This window comes from Mesoplodon mirus (assembly GCF_964341445.2).
Source record: "Mesoplodon mirus genome assembly, chromosome: 19".
NCBI classification, from domain to species: Eukaryota; Metazoa; Chordata; class Mammalia; order Artiodactyla; family Ziphiidae; genus Mesoplodon; species Mesoplodon mirus.
This window is the reverse complement of record NC_138995.1, coordinates 34,888,669-34,902,457: the sequence shown is the minus strand read 5'-3', so window position 1 is coordinate 34,902,457 and position 13,789 is coordinate 34,888,669.

The following is a 13,789-nucleotide window of genomic DNA, read 5'->3' as shown; positions in this document are numbered from 1 at the left end:
CCAAGTTTAGTCTCCAGCAAAAATGCCCTCACCAAACTCTAGACCCAAACAGCCAATACGGAATTGCCATCTCTACCTGCATGCCTTATAGACATCTCAAACTCAACAGGTCCAACCGTTTGATCTCCCACATGCCTATACACACATGTTTTTATCTTAGTCTTACGCACCTCAGTAAATGACACCATGGTTTCTCCAGGGACCCATCTATGAAACTCCTCCCTCCACCCTGACATCCAACCCATTAGCAAGACTGGTTGACTCTACTTCCCAAATACACCTCAAATCTACCCACCTCTGTTCTTCTCCAACACTACTGTCATCCCTGAAATATCACAAAATCCTCTTAGTTGGTCCCTCCATGGCTATTCTTGTCCCCCTTCCAAATGAGTCGCCTCACTTTATTGAGAGTGATCTTTTTTAAAATGAAAAATTGTATCACGTTACTCCTCTGATTAAAATATTTCTATGGCTCCCCTCTGCATTCAAAATAAAAAGCTAAAGTTCTTTACTTGGGCTACGATGCCAACATGGTGTAACTCCTGCCCTCCTCTGCAACTTTATCTCCTGCCTCCCTTCCCGTCACTTAATGTGGTCTAGTCAACCTGGCCTCCTCTTGGTTCCACAACTATGCAAGCTCTTTAATACTTCCTGGCCTTAACACATGTAGTTCCATCTGCCTGGAAATCTCTTACCTCTGCTTTTCCCACGGTTGTCTCCTTTTACTCCAGTAAGAAACCCAGGCTTACTACCCTATCTACATAGTTTATTCACCTTCCCCATTCCAATCATACTCTACCATTTCACATGATTCATATTTATAGACTTATAACAGTTTGTTTTTATCCATTTTTCCCTATCCTTTATTGCCTATATTCTCCTCTAGCCTAGAAACCTGAGGTGGACTTGTTCCATGCCTGGAACAGAATCAATGCTCAGTAACTACTTAGTTAATTAATAGTTACATAGATGAATGACTGACTTGCCCCAGATTCACAGTTGACAAGTACCAGGATTCAAACCCAGGGCTGCCCTTCTCCATAGTTCATGCTCTTAAGATTAACTCCTGGTTTTTGGATTCAGAGTTGGTCATTGGCAAAGTCATGTGTCTCCCTTTCACTCCATGATGCCAGGAGTCCAGCATTCCCATGATGCCATTCCCACTAAAGCTTTCAGGGTAGAGGTGGAATTCTAGGCACCCAACAGGAAGAGAGATGTGGGGGGACTCAGTATACCCTCCAGGGCAGCTTTCTGGTCTAACCTATATACTGACATTCTAGGTTATCCCCATCTGGGACACATACTCTGCTGCTATGGTTGGCACTGGGAAGGACAATCAACTGCTTTCCCAAAACCTTTCCACTCATCTGTGGGTCTCCAGAGACTAAGTCCTGATTAGGTTGGGCCATGAAAACTTTTAGATACTTTTAAGTGGCCTAAGGAGCCTGTTACAAATAGTTTCTGTATCCCGCACCATAGGCCGTAGCCCCACCTGATTTCTATGCAGCCATGGTGGCACCTCTGAGCACACAGCCAACATCCTACATCAACAGTGTTTCAGCATCTCTCTATTTCTTTCTGTCCCAAAATATTACCTAAACCCATGAATGCCCTTCAGATACTGGCAGGTATAGCCCCAAAGTTCACACTGGATTATACCTCCAAAGGGCATCCTCAACCTGTGGGACATGGGAGTCAGTGGATAAATACTTCAGCTTCCTGTTCTTCAGAGCAACAATTCCGTGGTGCATTCTGAACCACAGAGGATTCCCAGGGAAACTGCATCCAATGTGGTAAATCACTCCACGATACATCTTTTATTGGCTTTTCTTTCTCTTTCTGTCTCTCTTTTTCTCTCTGCTTCCTCATTCTGCTTACTTGGATCACCCCATTATTAAACTACTTACCCCCGACTCTATATCTCAGGCTCTTCTTTCAAGAGAACCTAAATTAAGAAAGACTCATTTCTTCTGTAATTGGTCACCACCCAAAAAACCACACAGTATTTGCTGGGAACTCAAGATGAAAAGGAAAAAAAAAAGCCAAGTGTTGGCTCAGAGCAGTGCTCAAATATGAGTAAGTTTGGAAGGACAGATCACTGCAATGCAAGGAAACCTTCCCAACTAAGTCAGTCCTTGGCCTTTGACCATCAGTGAGCTTGAACTTCTGAGGTCATCACACTCTGCTCGAAAACTTTCCATAACTTCCTGCCTCCCTTAGCCTGGCAGATAAGCCTCTTATGATCTGGCTCCAACTTACTCCTATAGCCTGACAGTTCTCCCTACAATGGTCCCAACAAATCTCTATACTCCCCATGTTCCAGTGGAACACCAGAACTTCCCCACCTTGAGGCCTTTGCCTCCTATGCCTCCATCCACCTTGCTCAGGAGCCATCCAGACAGGCCAGCATCATGGTCATTCAACCTGTGCCGTCACACTGAGCCCCGCACAAAGAAGGACCCCCATTCTTGGTTCATTGTTCTACTGTTACCATCTTAAAATTCTCAATTATTTTTGAACAAGGGGCCTTGCATTTCATTTTGCTCTGAGTCCTGAAAATTATAGCTAATCCTGTCTCCAGAGTATGAGCTGTGAGCTTTGACTTTCAATTTACCCTGTAGGATTGTTAAGAAATTACCACATTACCTTACATCTGGGCAGAATCTCTTTCTCACCCTTCACCTCTTAGACCAAAATATGTTTTAAAGTCAGAGGTGGATTATTTGAGAGAAGGAAAAAATTATTTCAAGGCTGCCTCTGCCCATTTCCTTAGTGAATTTGGAATCAAGGGCAAGGTTAATCCTAAAGTCCCCAGGAGTGTCACATATTCCCAGGTATCCAAGAAATATTGTCTAAAAGTAGAGGTTTTACCTGTGAGTTACAAGGAGGGTAATTCCAAGAGTGCTCTCTCATACCTCCTTTGTTGAGTCTCAACATCTTATTTTAGTATTTTGCAGGTCTTTACTTCCTTTTTTTTTTTTTAATTTATTTATTTATTTTTCAATTTTTTGCCTTATAACAAATTTAATCAGTTATACATATACATATGTTTCCATATCCCCTCCCTTTTGCGTCTCCCTCCCACCCTCCCTATCCCACCCCTCCAGGCGGTCGCAAAGCACCAAGCTGATCTCCCTGTGCTATGCGGCTGCTTCCCACTAGCTATCTACCTTACGTTTGGTAGTGTATATATGTCCATGCCGCTCTTTCACTTTGTCACAGCTTACCCTTCCCCCTCCCCATATCCTCAAGTCCATTCTCTAGTAATTTTGCAGGTCTTTAAATGCCCATGGTTTATTTATGAACTGAGGGTTATTAACTGTTTGAAACTTCATTAAGTCCCTCCCTGGGGATAGTCTCGGCTGAGGTCCTTTTAGATGATCCCTCCCTAAATATCTGTGTAATTTAGATTTAATAGAACAGTTTATTGTATGTTGATAAAATAATAATGAATTAATAAAGCCTTCACTGAGACTTAGGTAACAGATACATAATCTCTCGTTGTTAAAGCGCCATGCAAATGTTTTTAATAATCAGCATTTAATATGCAGCAACCCAGATGTAAATCCAGCCTAAACACACATTAGGAAACTCATTTAAAGCAGCTCATGAGTTTCTTGGAGATGGGGAAACCTTGAGGCCAAATGTGCTGCAGGACATCTGGTATCCTTGAGTCCCTTAAAGCCCAGTAGGGATCCTGGGTCCTTAGCTCAGGAAAAGCAGAGAACCCACTGTTGGAAGATGCCCCAGCTTCCTCTCCCCAACATTGGGATTTGTAGATTCTTGCTGCTTCTGCTATGTATTTTTCAATGCTCCACTAAGTAAATAAAGACACTGTAACCAGGTAATTTGAATGTCCATATTTATTTAAAACATTGCAAGAACAGCTACTGAGGAGCTTCACAGAGTGACCTCTGTCCAGACTTTTACATATAGGTGGTCTGCACCAAATATTTAACCCAAATATTGCAATAAAAGTTATCCTTTATCCCCCTTTCCTATACCTTATTCTTAAAAGAAAGTCGATGCTTGGGTGGCTGACACTTGTGGTCATCTTGAATTTGTGCAAGAGGTCATATTTCAGGTTGGGATTTTCATGATCTTAGACAAATACCCAGGAGACGGATAGGCAAGTTGTCATGTTGAATCCATTCAGGAAGGCTCCCACTGCAACACTTCAAGAAAGCCAGCTCTCTTCACAGATAGAGACCTATAGTATGGCCAAACTGTCTCCACCACTGACCAGTCTCAATGCCTGTAGTTCCCACCATCATCACATTTCTTTGGGATTAACTGTAAAATCAGAAGTTGGTGAAGTGAGAGAAATATTAGGTTTGAAACTACAAGACTTGATTCAAGGCTAACACACCATCTTCCTAGCTGTTGGCCCCTTGGGTCCCTTCCCTCCAGTGAGCCTAAAAGAGGACATTGGATTTTATGAACTATCAGCTCCTGCATTCTGTCCCAGGGAAGTGAGACATTTGATTTCATTAGTAGCCATAATCATCCTAGCACTGGTTGAGCATCTTTGCTCAATATGGAAACACCTTGGAAAGCAGAGAGCCGAGCAGTGAGGAAGTGTCCATTTGCAAGACAGGAAATTCTGATGGAAACAAAAGATTGGGGAGTATTGGGAGGACAAGTTCTAGCTTGACACCCCAGTGGGAAGCTCACTGAGGGATGAGATGTGGACATCTTCAGAGCAAAGAGAAGAATGAGGAAGGAAGGGAAGAATGACAAAGAAAAAAACAACAACCCTCACTTTGTTGGCATTCTGGCCAAGAGTGGCCTCTTGTCACTGGGAATAAGACATCTCAGGTCTGTATGGCTCAGTCCAGAAGAACTTAGTACACAAGAGCCAGACTGCATTTGGAGGAATATTGCTTGACCTCCAATCCCAACAAGTTACTTAAACTCACTGTACCTTCATGTATTCATCTGGAAATTGGGACTATTAGTCCTTGGAGAGCTGTCATGAGAATCAAATGAGTTCATATATGTAAAACGTAGCTCAGCAAGGCTTTCTGTCACTGCTATTTCGCCTCTGCTGCTGTGATCCTATTTCACGGTGAGTGGGGAGCAAGAGGTACAGGAAGAGGAAGCTGCAGCCCCCTTAGCTCTTACCACGCCTCCCTGCAGATCCTGTCATTGTGTAGCCTGTTAGACCAGGGCTAATCCCTCAGACAATGGCCTTGGGCAACATGAAAGGGATTTACAGACCAGCTGGCAACTCAAGCTGCTGCCTCCTATGAAGGCATTTTGTCCTTAGAGGCTCTGAAATTCCAGGGAAGAAATTACCATGTCAGCTCTTAGCCTTGCCCCAAGCACCTGCCTAACACTCCTTGGCATTTCCAGATGTGTATATACACAGATGCACCGGTACACACAGGTTTGTATGGATGCACAGACACACATAGCAACACATGGTCACAGACATAAGTGCCTGTACACACCTATACTACTCTACGGACAGAGAAATATATAAATACGCTTACACATATACACTTAGACAGAACAAGGTATACACACATGTATATGTAATACATACAGACATATACTGATGTATAATCACAAAGAGACAAATATGCACATGTATGTATCCACTAATAATATGTCACTTGGCATACGGTTACACTGTCACAGACTGTACATCCATGAACTGGACCACATGTCCAGCACCTTCAAGAAACTGAGAAACTAGGAAACCATGTCCCCAGCCTTAGTTCTAGCTTGAAGTCAACACTACACAGACCCACTTTGGGGCTGTGCTGATGGCCCAGGTTGGAGGACAGAGGCAGGTCAGAGGAGACAGTGCCCTACAGGCTCTGGGAAGATCCAGCTGTCAGAGACTTGCTGGCCTTGAGACCATGGAAGTGGATGCTGCAAGCCAGTGGGCTAGGTAGGAGCATTCTGTTACTTAGGTCTCTGGCTGCCAAACCCAGCTTTTCCACCATCTGTTGAAAAGGAATTTTTGAGAAGCTCCTGGCTGACCAAAGGGCAGAAGCAGCCACGAGTGTGACAAACTTTATCTTCATTGGACTCACTGGGGGAAGAAGAAACACGAATGGGCCTTAGCCAGAGTTCACCAGGAGTCGGGGGTTGAGAGGTGGGGTGGAAGATGACTGGGGAGGACCATGACCTTATGGTTTCTCCAGCATAGCTTTCACTGCTCCTGTGAGAGGTTCTGTCTGGGACATTTCTGCCATATTTCTCCCTGATGCTTTGTTGATTCTGAAACCCTCATCCCTCATTGTTCCCAGATGCCTTCTTGAGGCCATTTATGGCTTACAGACCCAGGACCAATATCCTCACGCAGTATCTATTACCTACTTCAAGATGACAACTTCTGCCTTCTGAGCGAAGATCACAGAGCCACCAATAAGAGAAACAGAAGGTTCCAAGCAGTGGCAAAGATGACCAGTATCACTGAACCGCCTGACGATTCAACCTAAAATAATTTACACTGCATATTATCTGAAGATAGAAAGGTATATTTGTCCCACCTTGATTCCCTAGGGTGATTCAAAGAGAACTGTCAGCTCTCAGGAATTCCCCAAGTTGTCTGCCACCATAAAAAATAATTTATTGGAGGCTTCCATTCAAATGTACTTTGAATGGGTATATTTACCATTAAGAGCTGTTACCAAAAGGAGAGCTTGTGGAACAGATACATTTTAATGGAGAGTATTCGAAAATATTGTGTAGTCCTTGGACCTCTCATTAAACTGGGCTCCCAACAATGAGCTAGCTCAAATTCCACGCCTGCCCAGCTGCAGATGGAGATTCCTAAACAACCCGCCAGTTATGAGGAGCTTGTAGCAGGATTCATACATCATCAAAGGGCTGGTCTGAATGGCCATGATGTCTTAAGCAACTCTGAGGGGGTGGGCAATGAATCTATGAAATAATGGAAGAGGTACAGGACTTTGTAATAGGGAGTGGGTATTTGAGATGCAAATGCTAGTGCCTAATCTGAAGGGAGGATTTTGTTCAGAGAACTGTTTGATCAATTGAACCCTCCAAGTCTTCCCATGTGCTGCCAGTCCTCATGACCAGTCTCAGCTTCTCCTTCTGCCTCCCATTCATATGTTCCCCACCTCCAGTGTGGAATGACTTAAGGGTCTGAGAGCACAGCCAGTGTTCCCCATTTCCATGGCTCTGTACTTACTGTTCCCTGAGCAAGCGCTCTAATCCTCTACTCTTCACCTGCTGGACTCCTACACATCATTCAAGTCTCAGTTTACGGAGCACCTCCTCCAAGTAAGCCTTCTTTTACCCACTTTTCCTGGAGATTAAGTGTCTTCTCTGAGCTCGTTGAGCACAATGTGAGAATTTTTGCTTTCATCTCAATGTCTCCAGCTAGACTACATGAGCTTTTTAAGAAGAGTGAGTCTTTATCTTGCTGTTTTTATACCCTTAACAGTAGCATGGAGCCTGGTATGTAGCAAATGCTTAATAAGTGTTCGCTGCATGCATGCATGAATTCAGTGAATAAGAGGCAGCTGGTGTGGTAGTTAGGAGCCTGGGCTTTGAGCCAGGTTGCCTGGGTTCATATCCTGGTTTTGCCACTTATTAATAGACTTATCTTCTCTATACCTCAGCTTCCTCACCTGTAAAATGGGTATAACAATAGAGCTGTTGTAAGGATTAAATGATTTAACATATGTAAATGTTTAAATAGTGGCTAGTACATAGTAAGCATTCAACTCATGTTAGCCATGAGTCCAAATCGATCCCCATTTGAGCAGTGTCAGTGATTCTGAAGACCTCCCTACTAAGTCCATGCCAGAAGAGAAGCAAGAAGTGACTCTACTTGCCCTTTGAGTCCTGTAACAATCCCTCTTCTAGTGTCCAAACACACCTTACCTAGGCTGAGTGGACTTATTTACAAGGGCCTAGTTAATCATGTCCATCTGTAATGTAAATGTCTTCTCATTATGCTAATGCAAGCACTAGACATGCAAATCCATAAGCATTTGCATGCCTAATGCAACAGTTCTTGTCCATCCTGTTCTGGTGCTATTTACTATCTAGTTTTTATGACCTATGGATTTCCAACCCTTTAAATTTATGTCAGCACCGTGACATATCTGCAAGCAGCGACAGTTTTATGAGCACTAAAAAAGCTGCAACACACCACCACTAAATACTAATGACATAAATGGTAGCTGTAATGGCTCCTATTTTTATTACAATACCAAACCTCAGTATATTGCAATTACCTCTACACTCAACCAGACCAAGCCACACTATACAGGAGCCAGCCCAGCAGGAGAGATGTGACCAGCAGTAGAGTTTCCAGGTCAAGCCATTCTGTAGTGCTAAGGAGATGAAGTCAACTACTGTGGCAGGAATTTCCTCTGAGAGTTCCCTGGGCCTGCAAGTCAGAGATCTCCATCAGGAACAGATGTGCCTGGATGTTGAGGCGGGTCTCACAAACCTCAGGTATTGCTTAGAGACGGTTCATAGGTTTTAGCCCTGACACTCTCTGCCATCCCCCTGAAAAGGAAGAATAGAACGAAGGAAAAGTTGTCAGTAGTACCAGCTCCCAGTCCCAATTGAGCCACTAACCTGCTGTGTGGCCCTGAGCAAGTCCCTTCCCTCTCTGGGCCTCAGTTCCCCATTGAGAGGGGTGGGACTAAATATCTCTAAGGGTGTTTCCAACTCCAACATTCTGGGATGGACTCTGTGGAAGATTCAAGCCCAAGATGTAGCCATTAATTTTCTCCAGAAATGAAAATATATCCACCAGGACATTTTTATGCCTGCCTTTATGAGTTCTGATTTTACACCTTAAAATAATAACATCTTGAATTTATTTTATGGCATTTTCCATCTAAAACACTTTTCTGTCTGTTATGGCAGTCATTCTCAGTGTCCCTGGAGACCTGAGCCACACGGGAATTATTCTTTCCATTGTGCAGGTAGGGAAACTGAGGCCTGGAAAGAGGAAGGTTATATAACACACCAGGGCCAACAATGGGATTGAAACCCAGGTCTTTATTGGTGGCCTTCTACTAAGCTCTGTCTCCCCCTCTCCAGTGGCTATCCCTTCCAGAATCTGTAAAACTGTCACTTTCTTAGTACAGAGAGAAGGAAGACAGAAAGCATCCCTGAAGCATCTCCTCACCAATGCCTTGAACTCCACCAGTGAGGCTTTCTTCATGTGGCTCCTGCTCTGTCCCTGGGAGACGTAGTTTCCCAAGGCAGTTATCCATCACTAGCCTCTCAGAGTGGACTTGTTTATAGGACCACTTTCCCCCAGGAGTAGAGAGTTAAGGGCAAGCTTGGGTGGGCAGCTGTGTGGTACATCAGTTAGTATGGTATATCAGTTCAGTACAAGGGGGCATTTTTGGGGAGCAGAGGCCTGAATGGGGGATAGTAGATGGCCAGAGAATATCAGGAGTGGAATGGGCTTGAGAGAGAGAGGACACACCACCCACAGTCAAAGGCCAGTCCTCCTTTCATTTGCCCTCTAGGCCATGATGTCTTCTCAGGGTGAGAGGAGGTCCCATTGGCTCAGCTCAGTAGCTGGTACAGAGAAGGTGCTGAGTAAAACAACTTCTCCTGATCGTCACTCAACTAAGGTAATTAAATTGTATCTGGAATTTAAAGAAATTGCTAGGACTGGCTGAAAGGTGGTGTTATGGACTGAACTGTATCCCCCCAAATTCATATGTTGAAGCCCTAACCCCCAAAGTGATTACATTTGGCGGTAGGGCCTTTAACGAGGTAATTAAGGTAAAATGATGCCATAAAGGCAGCGTTCTAATCCAATATGAGTGGTTTTCTTGTAAGAAGAGAGAGATGCTGGAGAGGCACACACAGAGGGAAGACCTGTGAGGACACAGCCAGAAGGTGGTCACCTGCAAGCCAAGGAGAGAGGCCTCGGGAGAAACCAAACCCACGCACACCTTGATCTTGGACTTCCAGCCTCCAGAAGAGAAAGAAAGTAAATTTCTGTTGTTTAAGGCACTCAGTCTATGGTAGTTTCTTATGGCTGTGGTTGGCTCCTTCAGAGTAAAAGCTGCAGCAGTAACCTTAACCCCACACTAAATAGAGATCTGTGACTTCAGAGGCTGAGGATATAAAATGAGAGGGAGAGGCAGACTTATCTTCAAGAAAGTATCTTAGACATCTCAAAATCTCATGCGTGGATGAATAGGATATTGGGAAAACTTCCCAGTAAACTGTAGGTAAAAAGCAGATAATAAAGAGGTGAGAAGCCCCAATACATGAAACTTCAGCAAGCAAGTATTTACCCCAGTACCACATACTGGGGTGTAGTCACCCGGATGTGGGCACATTTTTGGTGGGACCTAAGTTGTATCTCCCTATGGTGTCTGAAATTAAATGTCCATCTCCTTAGTAAGGCATTGTACTCCGGCATTAATGTAGTTGATGGAAGATTTCTGTATCACTTAGGATTTTTTTTTTTTTTTTTTTTTTTTTTTTTGGTAAGCAGCAGGAGTAAACTCTGCCCACGTGGCTTTAACAAAATGAGAATCCTGTAACAAAAGGATCCTGTTCACAAGTCTAAGTGTTTTCAGGCAGAGCTGGAAGCAGAAGCTTAAACCACATCACCAGGACATGGTTTTCTTCTGTGCTATCCTTGCAGATCCATATTCCTCTATGTCAGTGTGGTTGTGTCAAGCTCCTCCCTTCTGAGCCCATAATGCCTGCTAGGAACTCCAGAACACATTTCCTTTCACAGAAGGCAGAGTGGATGGTGAGTGATCAAAACACAACTAATGTCCACTCTGATATGACTTTCACAGGTAAATTCCTGGTGACAGCTCCCGAAAAGTAAGAGGAAAAGTAGAGGAAGACGGGTCTGGATGGGCCACGTGCTCTCAGTTGCATGTAACCAACCACCTGCACTATTGGGAAAATCATCCTGTCCTTCAGGATCCAGCTCAAAAGTCACCAGGAAACTTCTGGTTTCAAGTCTGCAATGTAAAGGTCTTAGAAATCATCATTCCCATCCTAAAAATAAGAAAAAGTTAAACAAACTGAAAATAAATATATTTTCTTGGATCCATTAGAGAATAGTTTTAAGATTGCAGGGCAAATGGATGTCCCAAAACCTGGGGGGACAGGTAAACACAGTGAAAGAGCCAAAATCAGCTTCCTTGGAGCACAAGCCATTGGAGCCATAAGGTGGTAGGACATTTAAATGGTAATTTTGGTGACTTGCTAGAAGATAAGTGTAGACTAGTTTGAGCGTAAAAAAATCACGGAGCCAAGGTCTTACAGAGTTCCTCGCATTTTCATGGGTTTTAACTGCAGGAACTCCACCATATCTTCATTGTGAAAAGCTAAGACAAATCCCTCTTATTTCTGGCAAAGAGAGGGAGAAAGCAACATTTTGAAATATGCCCAGTGCATTCTTCATAACAAAGGCCTACTCTCTAGTTAAAAGAACTTTACCAGAGCCTTGTCTCACGCAGGCAGGCAGGTGATTACCCAACTGCTGCCCACAATAGCCTCTCTATCTCACCTAAAGAAGGAGAGAAAAAAAGGTAACAAGTCCTTGTGAAGGTCACAGCCCGGGAACACAGGTCCACCATAACACTGGATTTAATCAGAAAATTATAGAATGCCTCCCTTCCCCCATATCTTACCACCACAATAACAGGGCTCCAGTGTAATAATAGTAGGTTACAGCTGAAAAACCTACGAGAATCAGATTCTAATTAAAAAGGAGATTTTAGGAAAATCCAAAGACAACAGGAGACACAAAAAATGATACTAGAGGAATCTAAAGTCCTTGACACCTATGTAAACATTAAATATGGGCCATCACCTAGCCAGATTAATACAAAACCTCACTGGTGCTAAAGACCTATTTACCTCAGTTCCTATTACCCAAAATATCATGTCTGGATTTCAACAAAAAATTACAAGACATTATAAAAGGCAGAAGAAACACAGTCTGAAGAAACAAGGCAAGCAACAGTACCAGACTCAGATGTGACACAGATCTGGGAATTATCAGACAAGAAATTTAAAATAACTATAATTAATATGTTAAGATCACTAATGGAAAAAAGTAGACACTGTGCAAGAACAAATGGGTAATGTAAACAAAAAGATGGAAACTCTAAGAAAGAATCAAAAAGAGATGCTAGAAATTAAAAAAAAATACTGTAATGGAAATGAAGAATGCATTTTATGGGCTCATCAATAGATTGGACACAAATGAGGAATGAATCAATGAACTGAAAGATAAGTCAATAAAGACTTAACCTAGGACTTCCCTGGTGGTGCAGTGGTTAAGAATCTGCCTGCCAATGCAGGGGACACAGGTTCGAGCCCTGGTCTGGGAAGATCCCACATGCCGTGGAGCAACTAAGCCCGTGTACCACAACTACTGAGCCTGCACTCTACAGCCCTTCTGCCACAACTACTGAAGCCTGCGTGCCTAGAGCCCATGCTCCACAACAAGAGAAGCCCCTGCTCGCCACAACTAGAGAAAGCTTGCCCACAGCAATGAAGACTCAACGCAGCCAAAATTAAATAATAAATATTTTTTAATAGAATAAAAGACTTAAACTAAAATACAAAGAGTGAAAAGATTTTTTTTAAAAAAACATAGCAGAATATCCAAGAGCTGTGGAGTGATTTTGAAAGATTTAACTTACATGTATTGGAAGGCGAAGAAAGAAGAAGGGAGCAGAAAAATACTTAAACTAAAAATGGTTGAGAACTTTCCAAAATTAATGACAGGCACCAAACTACAGATCTGGGACATTCAGAGGAACGTTAGGCAGGATAAATACCAAAAACTCTTCACCTAGAAATATCACATTCAAACTTCAGAAAACAAAAGAGAAAATCTTGAAAGAAACCATAGAAAAATAAACATCTTATCTATAGAGGAGCAGGGATAAGAATTACAGTGGAGTTTTCATCAGAAATCATGCAAGCAACCTGAGAGTAGAATAAAATACTTAAAGTGTTGAAAAATCACCAACCTAGAATTCTATATTCAGTGAAATTATCTCCAAAACTGAAGAGGAAATAACGACTTTCTCAGACAAACAAAAACTAAGAGAATTCATTGCCAGCAGACCTGCCCTGTAAGAATGTTAAAAGAAGTTCTCAGAAAGCAATAAAATTATATAAGTGAGAAACTTAGATCTATGTGATAAAAGGAAAAGCACCAGAGAAAAAATAAAGGTAAAATAAAATATTTTATTTTTCATATTTTTAATGGATCTAATAAATAAATGTTCAAATAATACTAACAATGTAACAATGTACTGTATGATTATAACATATGGACAAATGAAATCAGTTATAGCAATGGGTGGGCAGAATTGGAAATACCCTGCTGTAAAATAACTGCTCTAGGAAGCAGTCGTGTTATTCAAAAGTAGACTTAGATCAGTGGTAAATGTATATTGCAAACTCTAAGGAAACTACTAAAAATTTTTAAAAAGAAGTATAATTAATATGCAAAGGGAGGTGAGAAAATAAAATTATATTACATGCCCAATTAAAACCAGAGAAGTCAGAAGAAAATGGGGGGGAAAAAAGAACAAATGCAATGAATAGAAACAGTTACAAACAAGATAGATAGATAGATAGATATAATACTTTAAATGTGTATGGTGTAAGTATACAATTAAAAGACAGATGTCAGAGTGAATTTAAAAAACAAGATTCAACTGTATATTGTTTAAAAGAAACCTACTCTAAATATAAAGACATTGATAGGTTAAAAGTAAATGGGTTGAAAAAGATATACCATGCTAATACTCATCAAAAGAAAGACAATGCACAC